At 36.9% G+C, this 15,289-nt stretch overlaps 1 protein-coding gene across 1 annotated transcript in view; it reads right to left on the bottom strand.

The window, feature by feature from the left end:
• DIAPH2 (diaphanous related formin 2) overlaps positions 1-15,289 on the bottom strand; it is a 650,570-nt gene that overhangs the window by 448,525 nt on the left and 186,756 nt on the right. The window lies entirely within an intron of this gene.

Genomic DNA, 15,289 nt, shown 5'->3' with positions numbered 1-15,289 from the left:
TTGTATGGGATTTCAATAGATATATGGACAACAGGAAAGTACAAACAAAGATTCAAGAAAGTAGGATCAACATAAAACAGTGGAGAAGGAAGCTCCAGGGATTGGATTCCTTCAAATCAACTGCTAAGTTGGAAAGATTTGAGTAAACTATTTCAAAACTCTGGAACCTGACAAGGCATAGTGGCTTACACCTGTAATCCCAGCACTTTGGGAGGCTGAGGTGGGAGAATTGCTTGAGTCCAGGAATTCTAGACCAGCCCAGGCAACATAGCAAGACCTCATCTCTACAAAATAATAAAAAAAAATTAGCTGACCATGGTGGGGCACACCTGTAGTCCGAGCTATTCTAGAAGTTGAGGCAGAAGGATCTTCTGAGCCCAGGAGGTCAAGGCTGTGGTGAGTCATGATAATGTGACTGCATTCCATCCTGGGTGACAAAATGAGACCACCACTCAAAACAAAAACAAAAACAAACTCTGGAACCTGATTGGACACTTGCAGCAATGAGGAGAGTGCCTTATGAAGGGAGAAACTGCTATTTTCAAGTAAGGGAGTAATGTGCATGAAAGAGTTTCCAGAAAGGCAGGATGATATTATGGTAGGTGGTGTAGGTCTTGTTCTCCAAAAATTTGGGGTTTTGCATTTTAGTTTGGCAGTTTCACAAAGGACCAGTGCAGACACTTGCCTTGGTTTCAACTCTCTTGGGCTGCAACAACTTATGGGAGCTATCAGAAGATTCAAATAGACAAAACACCTTTCGCCTCAACTTTTTAAAGTCAAACATTTAGGGAAATCTTTGTCAGGTCACTGGTTGACAGAAGAGATAATAAAACACAAACTTCAGTGACAACATACAAAAGGGAATATATACTTTGCGAAAATTGTTTGCAAAAATCACCAATGAATGGCTACAACCCTCAGCAAACAAAAACCAGGAGTCTGTAAGCAGTGACAGAATCAGATTTCCAGAGTTATTACAGTATAATACTAAGAATGTCCAGTAGTCAAAAACAAATTAATGGCCATACAAATAATAGGAAAGGAAGTCTCACACAAAGTATAAAAAGAATTTAGAAGACACTAACCTTGAAAAAGCCCAGACACTGGAGATACTAGTCAAAAACATTCAACCACCTTGAATATGTCCAATGAGTAAAAGCATACTACAGACAAATAACTAAAGGAAATTAGGAATATGATGTATGAACAGAATGAGAGTATCAATAAAGATAATAAAGAAATTATATAAAGAACCAAAAGTTAAAAAAAAATACAAAGTATAATAATTGAAACAAAAAACTCACTAGAAGTGTTCAACAGCAGATATGAGCAGATAGAAGAAAAGATCCATAAACTTGAAGATAAATTAAAATGATTCAGTCTGAGAAGCATAAAGAAAACAAAACAAAAACAAACAAACAAAAAGAGCCTGAGGGACCTGTGGGATACCATAAAGTATACCAACACAGGCATCATAGGATTCTCAGAAGAAGAAGAGAAAAAAAATAGGAAAAAAAAATGTGAAGAAATGATAGCTGAAACTTCCCAAATATAACAAAAGAAATGCATATAGAAAGCCAAGAAGCTCATCAACTCCAAGCACAAAAATCTCAAAGGGATCCACTGAGACACATTATAGTCAAATTGTCAAAACCCTAAAACAAAGAGATAATTTTAAAGTTGCAAGAGAGAAATGACTTGTTGCTTACAAGGTTTCTTCAATAAGATTAATACCTGATTTCCTATAAAACTATGGGTAGTAGTATTCCACTACCAAAAGTTAGTGGAATAACATACATATAGAAAGTCCTGAACTAAGCATTCTATATCCAGAAAAACTATTCTATCTCAACAGTGAGGGAAAAATTAAGACATGACCAAATTAAAAACAAAAACAACAGAGAGAATTCATTTCTAGCAAGCCTGTCCTACAAGAAATACTAAAGGGATTCCTACAGGTTAAAATGAAAGGAAACTAAACATTAATTCAAAGATATAATAAGACAAGTGTAAAGATAACCACATAGGTTATCTTTTGGACTGTAACCACTTTTTTCTCCTGTATGATTTTAAAGGCATAAAATGGGCCAAGCATGGTGACTCAAAATTGTAATCCCAACGCGCACTTTGGGAGGCCAAGGCAGGAAGATTACTTGAGCCTAGGAGTTCAAGACCAGCCCGGGCAATATAGAGAAACTTCATCTCTACCAAAATGAAAAATGAGCCAGGAGTGGCGGCATGCACCTCTAGTCTCAGCTACCAGGAAGTTGAGGCTGCCATGAGCTCTGACGGCCAAGGCCTTGCCACTTTACTTCAGCCTGGGTGACAAAGTGATACTCCAACTTGATAGACAGACAGATCGATAGATAGATAAAATAAATAAATAACAGTAACTACAAACATGTTAATGGGCATATAATATATAAAGATGTAATCTATGACAATAAAAATATAAAAAGTTTGAGGCAGAGATGTACAGAGAGTCGTTGTATATTATTGAAATTAAGTTGATATTATTCAAACAAGGTTGTTGTAAGTTTAAGATATTAATTATAATTCCCAAGGTAACTACTAAGAAAATAACTACAAATCATTAGAGAAAAAGATGAGAATCAAAATAATAAACTAAAAAGTAATAACTAAATACAAAAATTTAGTAATGGAAGCATTAAGAAAAAATGTTAGACAAACAAAAAACAGTTAAATGGCAGAAATAAGTCATTTCTTATGAGACATTTAAAAATATAAATGGATTAAACTCTCCAATAAAAAGAAAGTTTGGCAAAATGGATTTAAAAATTATGAATTTATATGCAGTCTATAAGAGAGATACTTTACACACCAAGGCACAAAGAGGTTGAAAAAAAAATGATGAAAACACTGTTCCCTGTAAACAGTAACAAAAAAAAAAGCTGAGGTTGCTATGCTTTTGTCAGACAAAACATGTTAAATCAAAAAAATAGCAAAAAACAAAATGGAGACAACCTTTACATATTGATAAAAGATTCAACCCATCAAGAAGGCATAATGATTATAAACACATGCCTACCTAAGAACGGAGTTCCAAAACTGAAGTAAAAATGGGTAGAATTGAAGAGAGAAAAAGGGAATTCAATAGTAACAGGTGGAGAATTCAATATCCTACTATGGGTAATAATTATAGGTACAACAACTAGACAGAAAATTAATAAAGAATGAGAAATTGAATAACACTATAAGCCAATTTGACCTAACAGACACATACAAAACACTCCACTCAAAAACAGCAAAATGTACATTCTTCTTAAGTACACATGGAACATTCTCTAGGACAGATCATATGTAAGTCCACAAAACAAGTCCTAATAATTTTTTCTTAAACTGAAATCACACAAAGTATCTTTTGGGATCCCAATGGGATGAAACTAGAAACAAATAACAGAAAGAAAAGTGGAAAATCCTCAATTATGTAGAAATTAATCAACATACTTTTAAATAATCAATGGGTCGAAGAAAGATTCGCAAAGGAAACTAGAAAATACCTGAGATGAATGCAAGCGAAAGCACAACATACCAAAACTTATGGAATGCAGTGAAATAGCTGCCAAGAGGGAAAAGTATAGCAGTAAATGCCTACATTAAAGAAAAAGATTTTAAGTCAATAGCCTAACTGTACATCTTTTAAAAAAACTAGAAAAACAGGCGTAAAGTAACCCAAAGCTAATAGCAGGAAGGAAATGATAAAGATTAGAGATTATACACCATGACCAAGAGCAACTAGGCAAAAACAGAAATGCCAGCCCAAATGAAAAGGAAGAAGTAAAATTACTTCTGTTCACAAATGACATAATCTTGTATGTAGAAAACTGAAACAAAATCCACAAAAAAATGTTAGAGCTAATAAAAGAATTCAGCAAAGTTGCAGGATACATAAATAATATGCAAAAATCAGTTACATCTCTATGCACTAGCAACAATCAATCTATAAAGGAACTTAAGAAAACAATTCCATTTACAATAGCATCCACAATAAAATTATACTTCATACTCATTAGAATAGCTATTTTCAAAACAATAGAAAATGAGTGTTGGTAAGGATGCAGAAAAATAGGACCTCTTGTGCATTGCTGGGCAGAATGCAAAATGGTACAGCCACTGTTTGGTGGTTCCTCAGAAATTAAACATAAAATTACCATAAGACTCCACAATTCCACCCCTTGACTGGGCAAATAGGTGCCCAAATTAAACATTAATTCTGAGTGTGTCTGTGAGGGTGTTTGAGGATGAGATTAGCATTTAATTTGGTAGACAGGAACATAGATTGCCCCGTCCCCTAATGTAGGTGAGCATCATCCAACCAGTTCAGGGCCTGAATAGAACAAAAAGGCAGAGAAAGGAGGAATTCGCCCTTTATGCTTCCTGCCTGCCTGTCTGCTTGAGCTCCGGCAATGATCTTCTCCTGCCCTTGAACTGAGATTTACACCATTGTCTCCCCTATTTCTCCAGCCTTCAGACTCAGGACTGGAATTATACCACTGGCTTTCCTGAGTCTCCAGCTTATAAATGGCAGATCATGGGACTTCATATATATATATATATATATATGCTATTGCTACTGTTTATATGAAGAACCTTGACAAATACACTAAGGTATATATACAAAGAAACTAAAAACAGGGACTCAGATACTGTACACAAATGATTATAACATCATTATTCAATATCCAGAAGGTAGAAATCAGCCACCTGTCTATGAACAGATGTATTGATAAAATGTGGTATATACATGCAATAGAATCTTGTTCAGTAATAAGGGAATGAAGGTTTGATACATACTACAACATAGAGAAACCTTGAAAACACTTGGCTCAGTGAAATAAGATAAACACAAAACAAGAAATATTGTATGATCCCAGTTATATGAGGAATCTAGAACAGGCAAATTTTTAGAGACAGAAAGTAGAATAGAGGTTCCCAGGAGCTGGGGGAAGAGGGTATAGGGAGTTATTGCTTAATAGATATAGAGTTTCTGTTGGGATGATGACAAAATTCTGGAAGTAGTGGTGATGATTGTATAACAATGTAAATGCATTTAATGCTCCTTTACTGTGTACTTAAAATAGGTAATAGAGTAAAATTTGTTACATATTTTTCCACAATAACAAGATAAATAGGATAGGTAACATACAAAGGAAACCCCCAAAAAACCAAAATTATTTTTTGGAGGGCGGGTCCCTTGTAGTACAGCCTTACCCCACTAGGCAATTGTCCTAGGAGCCCATTGGCATCAGCGTACCAGCTAGTGTGAGAGGCTGCATTCGGTTTCAGTGAGGTTTTTGTGGAATTTTTTTTTTGAGATTCTTTCAACACATTTGCCCATTTCATGATGGGTGATTTACGAGAGCACCTACCCACACTGCACTGAGTATTCAGCAGTTTTTTACCAAAAATGCCATGACCCCTGTGTCCCACCCTCCTTATTCAACACCTGATCTCACCCCAAGCAACTTGCTTTTTGTTTCCCCAATGAAAAAAGTCCTCAATGAGAAACATTTTTCCAATGTGGAAGAGGTGAAAGAAAAAACGGCAGAAGCATTAAAAGGCATCAAAATTGATAAGTTCAAAAACTGTTTAGAGCAATGGAAAAAATGCCTCAGTAGGTGTATTGCATCAAATGGAGAGTACTTTGAAGGTGACTGAAATTTAAGCATGTAAGAATAAATACATAAATTTTTAATAAGTAAATTCCAAATTTTTGGGTCCCCCCTCATAGAGCCTAAGTCCCAAGGAAAACAACTGTATCATATCCCACTGTAAATGCTCTCTGTCCCCCCATTTATCTTTTCTCTCTTCCCCCTGGATTCTGCCTTTCCATTTACCTCTAGGCCTCTGATGGCACTCATTGTCTAACTAATGAGATGCAAGTTTTAAAATACGTGCCCTTTGACTTAAAATAAATACAAATATGGATATAAACACATATATGTACGGGGGGACCCCCCAAAAAATTGGAATATATTTATTTTAAAATTTGTATTTTTTTCTTATATGTGTAAGCTTCAGTCACCTTCAAAGTACTCTCTGCCTGAAGCAATACACCTACCTAGACACTTCTACTGCTCAAAACACTTTATGAATTCATAAAGTTTGATGCCTTCAGTGCTTCTGCTGATTTTTGTTTCACCTCTTTCACATCAGAAAATCATTTCCCTTTAAGAAATGTTTTCAACTGGAGAAATAAAAAAAAGCTGTTCAGGGAGAGATCAGGTGAATAGGGAGGGTGAGGCATGGGAGTCATGCTGTTTTTGATCAAAAACTGCTAAACACTCAGCATGGTGTGGGTGGGTGTGCTCATAAATCATGAAATGAGCAAACATGCAGAAAGAATCTCCAAAAAAAGTCACTGAAGCTGAACAAAGCCTCTCACAACAATGCTATCTGATGCACTGATGCTGATGGGTTCCTAGAACACTTACCTAGTGGGGGAAGCCTATACAATGAGGGACCCAATCCTCCAAAATATAATTCCATTATTTTGCCCCCCCCATATACTGAACTAAAATCAAGTTCGTTAATGTCATTTTCTCTTATAGAATGAGAAGGTAGGTAAGGTATCATTTCCATCTATTCAGAATATTTTTGCTACAATGAAATTATTCAATCGTTTGCTAAAAAATTTTTCTCTTGGATTTTTTGTGAAGTGTTATTAAGAAAAACAAAAGCTCAATTTGGTAACTTGCATAATTTTCACTACAGTGAAACTAAATTAGAAAGAATAAGAACATTATTAAAATTATTTAAGAATCAATTTGGCATATTTAAAACTCTCCATCTCAATTTTAAGTTTTAACTGTGTATATAAATATAATGGAATAAATCAAGCCTAAAACAAAATTTTAGCTCAGAATGTGAAACTTTTTTTGTTTTGTTATTTCCCTTCTCGCTATTGGTAACCTGTTAACTTATCTTCAGAATGTAGGCATCACACTAGGAGGTGACACATATTTTATTTCTCTGTTCAACTATATGAAATATTTAACACATTTAGTAGCCTTGGATGTATTCTGACTCTAGATATTATTTTATAAGTTAGTTATAAGCTTATATAACTGCCATTGCTTGGTGAGTTCCATTTGCAAATAAGAATTGCAATGAAACTCACTCTATCAAACGTGCAGTAGATGTAGACTTCTATCCTAGCACATATTGCTTTCATGAGTCAACTACCTGTAGAATTCTATGTTGCAAGTGGTCATTGTAGTCAATGTCTAGAGACTTCTAATTTTTACATACATGCATACATACATACATACTAAACTTGGTAGACAAAGATGTATGTAAGATTGGGCAGTGATATCTTTTCATGCCCATAAATTCCAAAAGAAAAAAGGAAAGAGGACAAGACACAAAGGAAAGAGATATGTAGTGGTATTTGTTTACCTCCACTTCATCTACTCATCAAAAACACATCAAAAGAGAAAATGGAAAAAGTGTAGGGGTTCCAAGCACAGTTTGAGACTAATGTGTACATTCCTAGAAATCAGCCTAAAGTCTACTTGGGTGGTGGACTAAGGAGCCTCCTGGGAGAAAAATCTCCTAAAGGAAGGGAAGCCAGTAGCAAGCAGACAGGATGAGTCCAATAAGGAGGCCTGCAATTTGGATAGGGTTGGGGTGATTCTGAGTGCAGAGTATTTGTTTCTTGGATGTACCTCCAGGCCCAGCCTACTCACCCTCAATATACTCAGATATCTGAGTGCTATAGAAAGTACTGTCTGAAGAGTACTAATTTGATTCCCCTCTAATCAAGTATATTTCAAAAGGAGAGAGGGGAAGAAAGACATGTTTCCATACTTTGCCACAGAATACCCTATACTTTTGGCACATAGAGGGCTTCAGAATACCACCAGCTGTGTCCCATGGACACTTCTCCCCTCTCTTCACACACAGTTGTCCCTAGGGAAGAGGTTCAAAACAAGATATGAAAGAAATTACCTGCAGCTGTTACATGGAAACTGACAAAATTCATTTAGGGAATGTGTAAACTATTTCCCGAGACCCCTAGAAATATCTAAATTAGGGATTTTTGAGAAGAGATAGGGTCCTGCAGCAGCAGGTGAGAGCAAGAGCAAGAAAAATACAGATGAGCTGATATGGATCAGGTCAGTGTTGTAAATTTCATATTACCCAATGTAGTACTTCAGTGACACTACGACGACTTCTGTAAATAAACTGCAAAGGTGAGTTGATAGTTCAGATACCCTCTATGCTCGCCATAAGTGAAAAGCTGTTCATAGTAGTAGAGGCTAGAAACAATAAAGTTTTAAATATAACAGATTTTGCTAAATTGTGAGTTGATGGGCAAATATCCTGGAAAGTTTCAAGGTACAAGCTTTTCCATTTCTCCCTCCCTATGCTGCTGCTTACTTATGCGCAATGTTTTTTTTTTTCCTCAAATATTTCAGGATTTGTGTTTAAAAGATCAATTATGGGTCAGTATGAAAGTTTCATCCTAGAAAATGTCAAAGAGCTGAAGTTCATGAAGAAAACAACAAAAGAGAAAGCAGTAACTATATCACCAATTGAGCAGATTTTCATCCCTTACGCATTACAAATTCACTTCTGATGACTGTCAGTGTTATCTGAAGGAATTTCTCCTAACAGACTAACCAGCTTTTAACTACATTTTACATTTCTGCAATTACTCTATAATACTTCCAAAATTTTATTTCCTTTAAATGTTAATTGCACACTTAAAGGTTAGTTAAGTAAAGGTATTGAACCATAATGCCCCTTCCTTCTTGCCAAAACATAACCTTTCTTTTTTGTGTTATATCTCATTAAGTCATTTTAGTAGTAGAAGAGCTGAGCTAGGTTTGCTCTGATTAAGGCTATCATTTTCTACACAAGTGGATTGGGGCCAATATGCCTTTTAAAAAATATATAAATACATAATATATATAGCAGTATTATTTCAACTTATATTGACAAATGTATATACATTTTTATTTCAGATAAGTAACGTTTCTCCCAACGTCTTGGCTAAATATCATCTTAACACATAACCCCCCCCCCCATTTTGCTTAGTCAGAAAACTCAATTCCTTAACTATGATAATTTATAATACCATGTTTTTCAATGTTGCTTTATGGTATATGGCTTAAATCAGTGTGCATGTGCATGTATTTAATGTTTTTAAATCACACACATATTCTTGTCCTTTTCTTTGAGTTAAAGGACAAACACTTTGATGTCAGTGCACAGTTCTACACATATTTTGTATTTCATTCATCCATGCAGCTATTAGCTGCCTAATGTGTGATTGTCACCACCTTTCCCACTGGAGGGAGATTTTGCCCTCCTGAAGATTACAAGTCCAAAAGTGCTGTGTAGGCTCCTCTTTACACAATAGAACCACAATCAACATCAGACTGACAGTAATTTGTGTTCCATTTGATTCAAAATTTATTTCCTGTAAAGGGGTGAAGGTACAATCCTCTCCTTTTGATTTAAAATTCCTAACATTTCCATAACCCTCAAATTAGACTTCAAAAGTCAACATAGCAAAGTCTGTTAAGATGCTGATTACCTGGCCTAAAGCATTCATCAGGAGCTTTTTAGAGCCCTCTGCATGGAGCCACTACTTTCAAAAAACATTAGTTAATAAAAGAACAGGCAAGCATTGCAAGCCTGATGAAAAAATTCCTGACCCTAGAGTAACAGTTGTATCTTTTATAGGACATTACAACAAGGCAGGTTTTTAGAGGTTTCTTACTATTTAATCTTTAACTTGGCACAGGTAGGGAAACTTCTTCTAAAGAAATCATTTGAAATTCTGAGACTAACATTCAGATTATATACTCTGTCACCTGAAAGGTTTATCAACTCTCCCAGAATCAATATCACCTCAGAGCTAATAACGCCAATGAACATTCCCAGCCCTAACCACTCTTACTTATCCTCAAACATCAAGTTTCTAACTCACAATCCCACCCAGATGTCCCATCATTAACTCAAATGAACACCTCTAAAAGAGAACTCATCCTCACTCTGACCCTTCATCCCTACCCCTTATCACCTTTCCTAATGTCCCCATTCTGCCAACAAAACTGGGATCCTCTCCATCATTTAAGCTTTCAAATTGGCAATTACCTTTCAGTCACAAGTTCTGACAATTCTTCCTAGCAAAATCTCTTTCAGGTTAAATCCTTCCTTTATATTCCACAGCCAAAAATCTGGGCTAGGGAAATCACATGCTATCTAAACATTTCCTAATTTAAGTTCAATTAAATTCTTCAAAGGGTTCTACCTCTGTGCTAAGTGAATTAGTGAAGATCACAGATATATTTTCAACTTCTATAAAAATAAAAGGAAAAATTGTGACTACTTTGTACATAAAAAATTCAACTCCCACTAGTGTCATGATCCTATTTGCAGAAGAAATGTAAAAAAGATAATTATCAAAAATATTCCTTTGATTCTAATTCTTTTGTTTATGTCCTATTTTGTACTCTAAAATAAAAATTTTAAATATTAAACCTAAAAGATGATTTAAACATAAAAAATAGAACATACACTTACTCATTATAAGTACTAAATAGCATATAAGATATTAGACCCATGTCTAAATGTAATATATTCTTCCTAAGTATAATACAAATGGTATCGATGATATTAATATTCTTTTACAAATGATATATTTTTCATGTATTTTAAATTAACATACTTCAAATAAGACATAAAATATATTCTCATTATAAGAGGCTAAACTGATATTCTCAGATACATGATAGATTTTTAATAGACAAAATAAGTTGACAGTTGTACAATATCCTGTGTGTGCTACATTTTGCTTTTATTAAATATCACCTTAATATGGTCATGGCAAACTTCCACAAACCAATGCCAAGGATTTATTTCTATAATATATTACATGTAGATGCTTCCAAAGCTGAATTCTACTCCCACATTCAGAACTCCTATCTAGTATGACTGTAGAATTTGAAGGGTTTTAGCAGCTTCAAAACCTTCAAATAAGAATGGTTGAATGTACTCTTTGTGGATTACTCTAAAGGACTATCTGAAAATTTCATCCTAGTATATAAGAGGTATATGCTAATACTGTACCCAATCACTTTTCTTTCTTTCTTTTTTTTTTTGAGTTGGAGTCTCGCCCAGGATGAAGTGCAGTGGCATGCTCACGGCCACCGCAGCCTCGACCTGCTGGGCTCAGGTGATTCTTCCAAGTCGCTGGAACTACGGGCGTGCACAACCATGCCTGGTTTATTTTTCTTTTTATTGTAGAGATGAGGTCTCACTAACTTGCCCAGGCTGGTCTCAAACCCCTGGGGTCAGGCAGTCCTCTCGCCTTGGCCTCCCAAAGTGCTGGACTTATAGGCTTGAGCCACAGCAATTGACCTTTTTTTTTTTTTTTTAGTTGGGGGTCTCATTCTGTTGCCCAAGCTACAGTGCAGTGGCATAATCACGGCCTCCCACCTCAACCTCCCAAGTAGCTTCAGGCATGCACTACCATTCTTGACTTATTTTTTTTGTAGAGATGAGGTCTCACTGTACTCCCCAGGCTGGTTCCAAACTCCTGGGCTCAAGCAATCCTCCCACCTCAGCCTCCCAAAGTGTTGGGATTACAGGTATGAGCCACCATGCCTGGTCCATTTCACTTTTAGAAGTCAGTATTTCTCCTCCATGAATTTTGTTTAGGCATGTAAAAGTAGGCAATTCTATGTAGACTATAAAAATTAGCATACTAATAGAATGTCCATATAGTTAAAAAATATGCCATCACTCTTATACAGATCCAAAGATAGAAACACTTCATTGTCTAGGAAAACAATTCACACACAGTCATGAGTTTGCGCCCATTCTCAAGATTATTATAGCACCAATCACTTCAATTAGGTCAAAAGATTTGTAGTAGAAACTGCCATATATGATAACCGGCTATCATTAAGTATTTACTCCTCTGTTTTTATTTAATTACTAGTCACAGATGCCTGCAGCCAAACAAATGCAAAAGGATACAGTCATCCACAGTCATCACTTAGATTAAAGAAATACAAAGTCAAAATGGAGCATTCATAATACCCTGAACGTTTTGACACATCAGTATCTATGTCAACCTGACACTTTTTTTTTTTAACTAAGCAGAAACAGCACTTGTTGTGTGCAGAATTTTAAACACACTAACCTGAACATGGTAGCCGATTAGCAGTACCTAATGTACTGCTCTGCTACCCAGTAAGAGAGTCATAAAGATACTTTAGAAAAGATTTCTGCTTCGAGCAACATAGCTGTCTAGCTACTCTAAGGGACAGTCAATTTAAAGAATACTGAATAAATGCAAAATAAAATTATTTTAAAATATCTTGGATGGAGCCGGGCTCGGTGGCTCAGCCTGTAATACCGCGCCTTTGGGAGACTGAGGTGAGTGGATTGCCTGAGCCCGCGGGTTCGAGACCCGCCTGGGCAACTTGGCGAGACCTCATCTCTATAATAAATCAAACATTAGCCGGGCGTGGTAGCGCACATCTGTAGTTCCAGCTACTTGGAAGGCTGAGGCGGAAGGATCACTGGAGCCCAGCAGGTCGAGGCTGCGGTGGCCGGGAACGGCCACTGCACTCCAGTCTGGGCGACAGAGTGAGACTCCAACTCAAAAAAAAAAAAAAAGAAAAACTAAGCTGGCAAGAAGAAAAAAATTCTCTTTACCCTTTAATCCCACACTCCCCCAAGGGGAAAAACCAAAAAGAAAGCACTAATTCAGAGATATAGCCAAACACTGAAGGCCAAGACTGCCCTAGGTACATATACCAATCTCTAGTGGCTTAGAGCATTTAGCTATAATGGGCCTCAAAACATAGAACAGTACGCAAAGACTGGACCGTTTACAAGATGAGAGAGTAGATTAAAAACCTTATGGGCTAGAATCCCAAAAGGTAATACCTCCAAGGAAATGTCTGTCATGGAGAAAAAAAAACAAAGTCCACTTTACTTGGTAAAGAATCTTGTCTATTTCAGCCGGAATCTGAGATTTGGGGGAAGGAGCTTCTCTGCTAGAAACTTCTAACCACAAGGCAGTTTGGGGTCAGAATTAAAAATACCTACTTGTCATAAAACATGCTAAGAATTTAAATTTAAAGCGAATATTCTTTGGTAGTACTGCCAGATACCTAGCTATAATTCATGCAAATATCAAAGAGGAAAATATGTTAAAGCTCCAGATTTCAAGTATTTCCTCAGATAAGGACTTAGTAATCATTACTTCATAATAAAAATGCAGATAACATGGGCAGAAACAAGTAAACATTACGAAGAATCAGCAAAAATAAATAACAGAATTAGACCTACAAAAACTTAAGAGAGTTTGAGAGGGGCAAGATGGCGAGAGAACCAGTCAGAGTATGTGAATATCTGCATGGTATAGTGTGCATAGGATGAATCGGCATGTGTGTGTGTGTGTGTGTGTGTGTGTGAGCAAATGTCTGACCGGGGGGGATACACAGGGTCAAGTACCTGGGGCTCACCTTCAGAAGTGGCTGCAATTTACCACTGCTCAGAATTCAGCAACCCCTACCTGCAGGAACATCCACCATTCTCAGGGCATCTCTCAGAAAAAGGCAATAGAGATCAACACCTGAAGCCCGGCCCAACCTCACCACCTGTAGCAAAAGGCCAGGCACTGGCAGTGGGGACCATGGAGAAAGTGTGGGGAGGATATCTAGAACTAAGTCCCACCAGAGAAGAAGACATGGGCCAAAGACATTTTCTTTGTCCCAGGCAGATTTGTGCCCCAGCTTGCTTATTACTGAGCAGCCTGCATTCTGAGACTAAAGGGTGATCTCCACGCCCCTGTGGGATTGACCATCATTGGCCCAGAGAGGATAATCCAAGTGCAAGAAATCAGAGACAGTGCCAGCTTGGAAACCCAGACACTCCACCCTCAGCACTGGACTATTTACAAACGTGAACAGAGTGGGATACCTAACAGCAGAAAAGTAAAGCCGAGACTTGATCTCCTTCCCCCAGCAGCCTGTGGGGTGTCTGACCCACATGGAGAGAGGCCTGCCTGACCCATGCTGAGAGCAGAAAGGAGGGTCTCTAGACAGGAGCCCACTACTGCCTGTGGTGAGCCAAAAGTGGTGGTGCATGAGACACGCCACTAAAAAAAAAGAAAAAGAAAAGAGAAAAGGAACCAGAAGTTCCAGAAATGGTCACAAGAGAAAGCTCAAGACTCACAAAAGTAAGCTGATACCAATCCTACTGAAAGTATTCCAGGCAATTGCGAAAGATGGAACTTTCCCCAAATCATTTTATGAAGCTAACATCACACTGATACCCAAACCAGGTAAAGATCCAACAAAAAAAGAGAACTTCAGGCCAATACACAGGGTATATATGACAAATATGGATGAAAAATTCTCAACAAGATTCTAGCAAATCAGATCCTACAATACATCTCAAAAATCATCCACTGTGAGCAGTAGGCTTCATCCCCTGGATACAGGGCTGTTCAACATCTGCAAGACCATAAATGTAATTTAAAACATTAACAGATGCAAAAACAAGAACCACATGATTATATCATTAGATGCAGAGAAAGCTTTTGATAAAATCCAGCATCGCTTCTTGATATAAACCCTTGAACTATCTAGGCATAGAGGGAACATATCTCAAAATAGTAAGCGCTATCTACGATAAACCCACAGCCAACATATTGCTAACCAAACAGAAACTGGAAGCATTTCCCCTGAAAACCAGAACAAGGCAAGGCAGCCCATTCTCAGCCCTCCTGTTCAACATAGTGTTGGAAGTCCTAGCTAGAGCAATCAGTAAAGAGAAGGATATCACACGTACCCACAAAGGAAAAGAGGAAGTTAGGTTATCCCTCTTTGCAGACAATATGATCCTATAGCTGGAAAACCCAAGAGAATCTGTCAAAAACCTACTTGCACTGATCCAGAACCTTGGCAAAATCTCAAGGTACAAAAAAAATTGTGCAAAAGACAGGTGCAATTTTATACACCAACAACAGAGAACCAAATAAAAAGCACAATCCCATTCACAATAACCACATAAAAAATGAAATACTTTGGCATCTTCCTAACTAGAGAAGTGGAGGATCTTTACAACAAAAACTACAAAACACTGCTCAAAGAAATAAAAGAAGACAGAAACAAAAGAAAAAATATCCATGCTCATGTATAGGAAGAATCAATATTGTTAACACATTCACAATCAGCAAATTTTTCACTTTCCTAATACTGAGAGCAGGTGAATATTAAAAAAATCTGAAGCTCGT

This window comes from Carlito syrichta, unplaced genomic scaffold, assembly GCF_000164805.1.
Source record: "Carlito syrichta isolate Samal-C Ts95f unplaced genomic scaffold, Tarsius_syrichta-2.0.1 Scaffold316004, whole genome shotgun sequence".
Lineage (NCBI taxonomy): Eukaryota > Metazoa > Chordata > Mammalia > Primates > Tarsiidae > Carlito > Carlito syrichta.
Note: the sequence above shows the minus strand (reverse complement) of the source record. Positions and strands in the feature narration are given on the sequence as shown.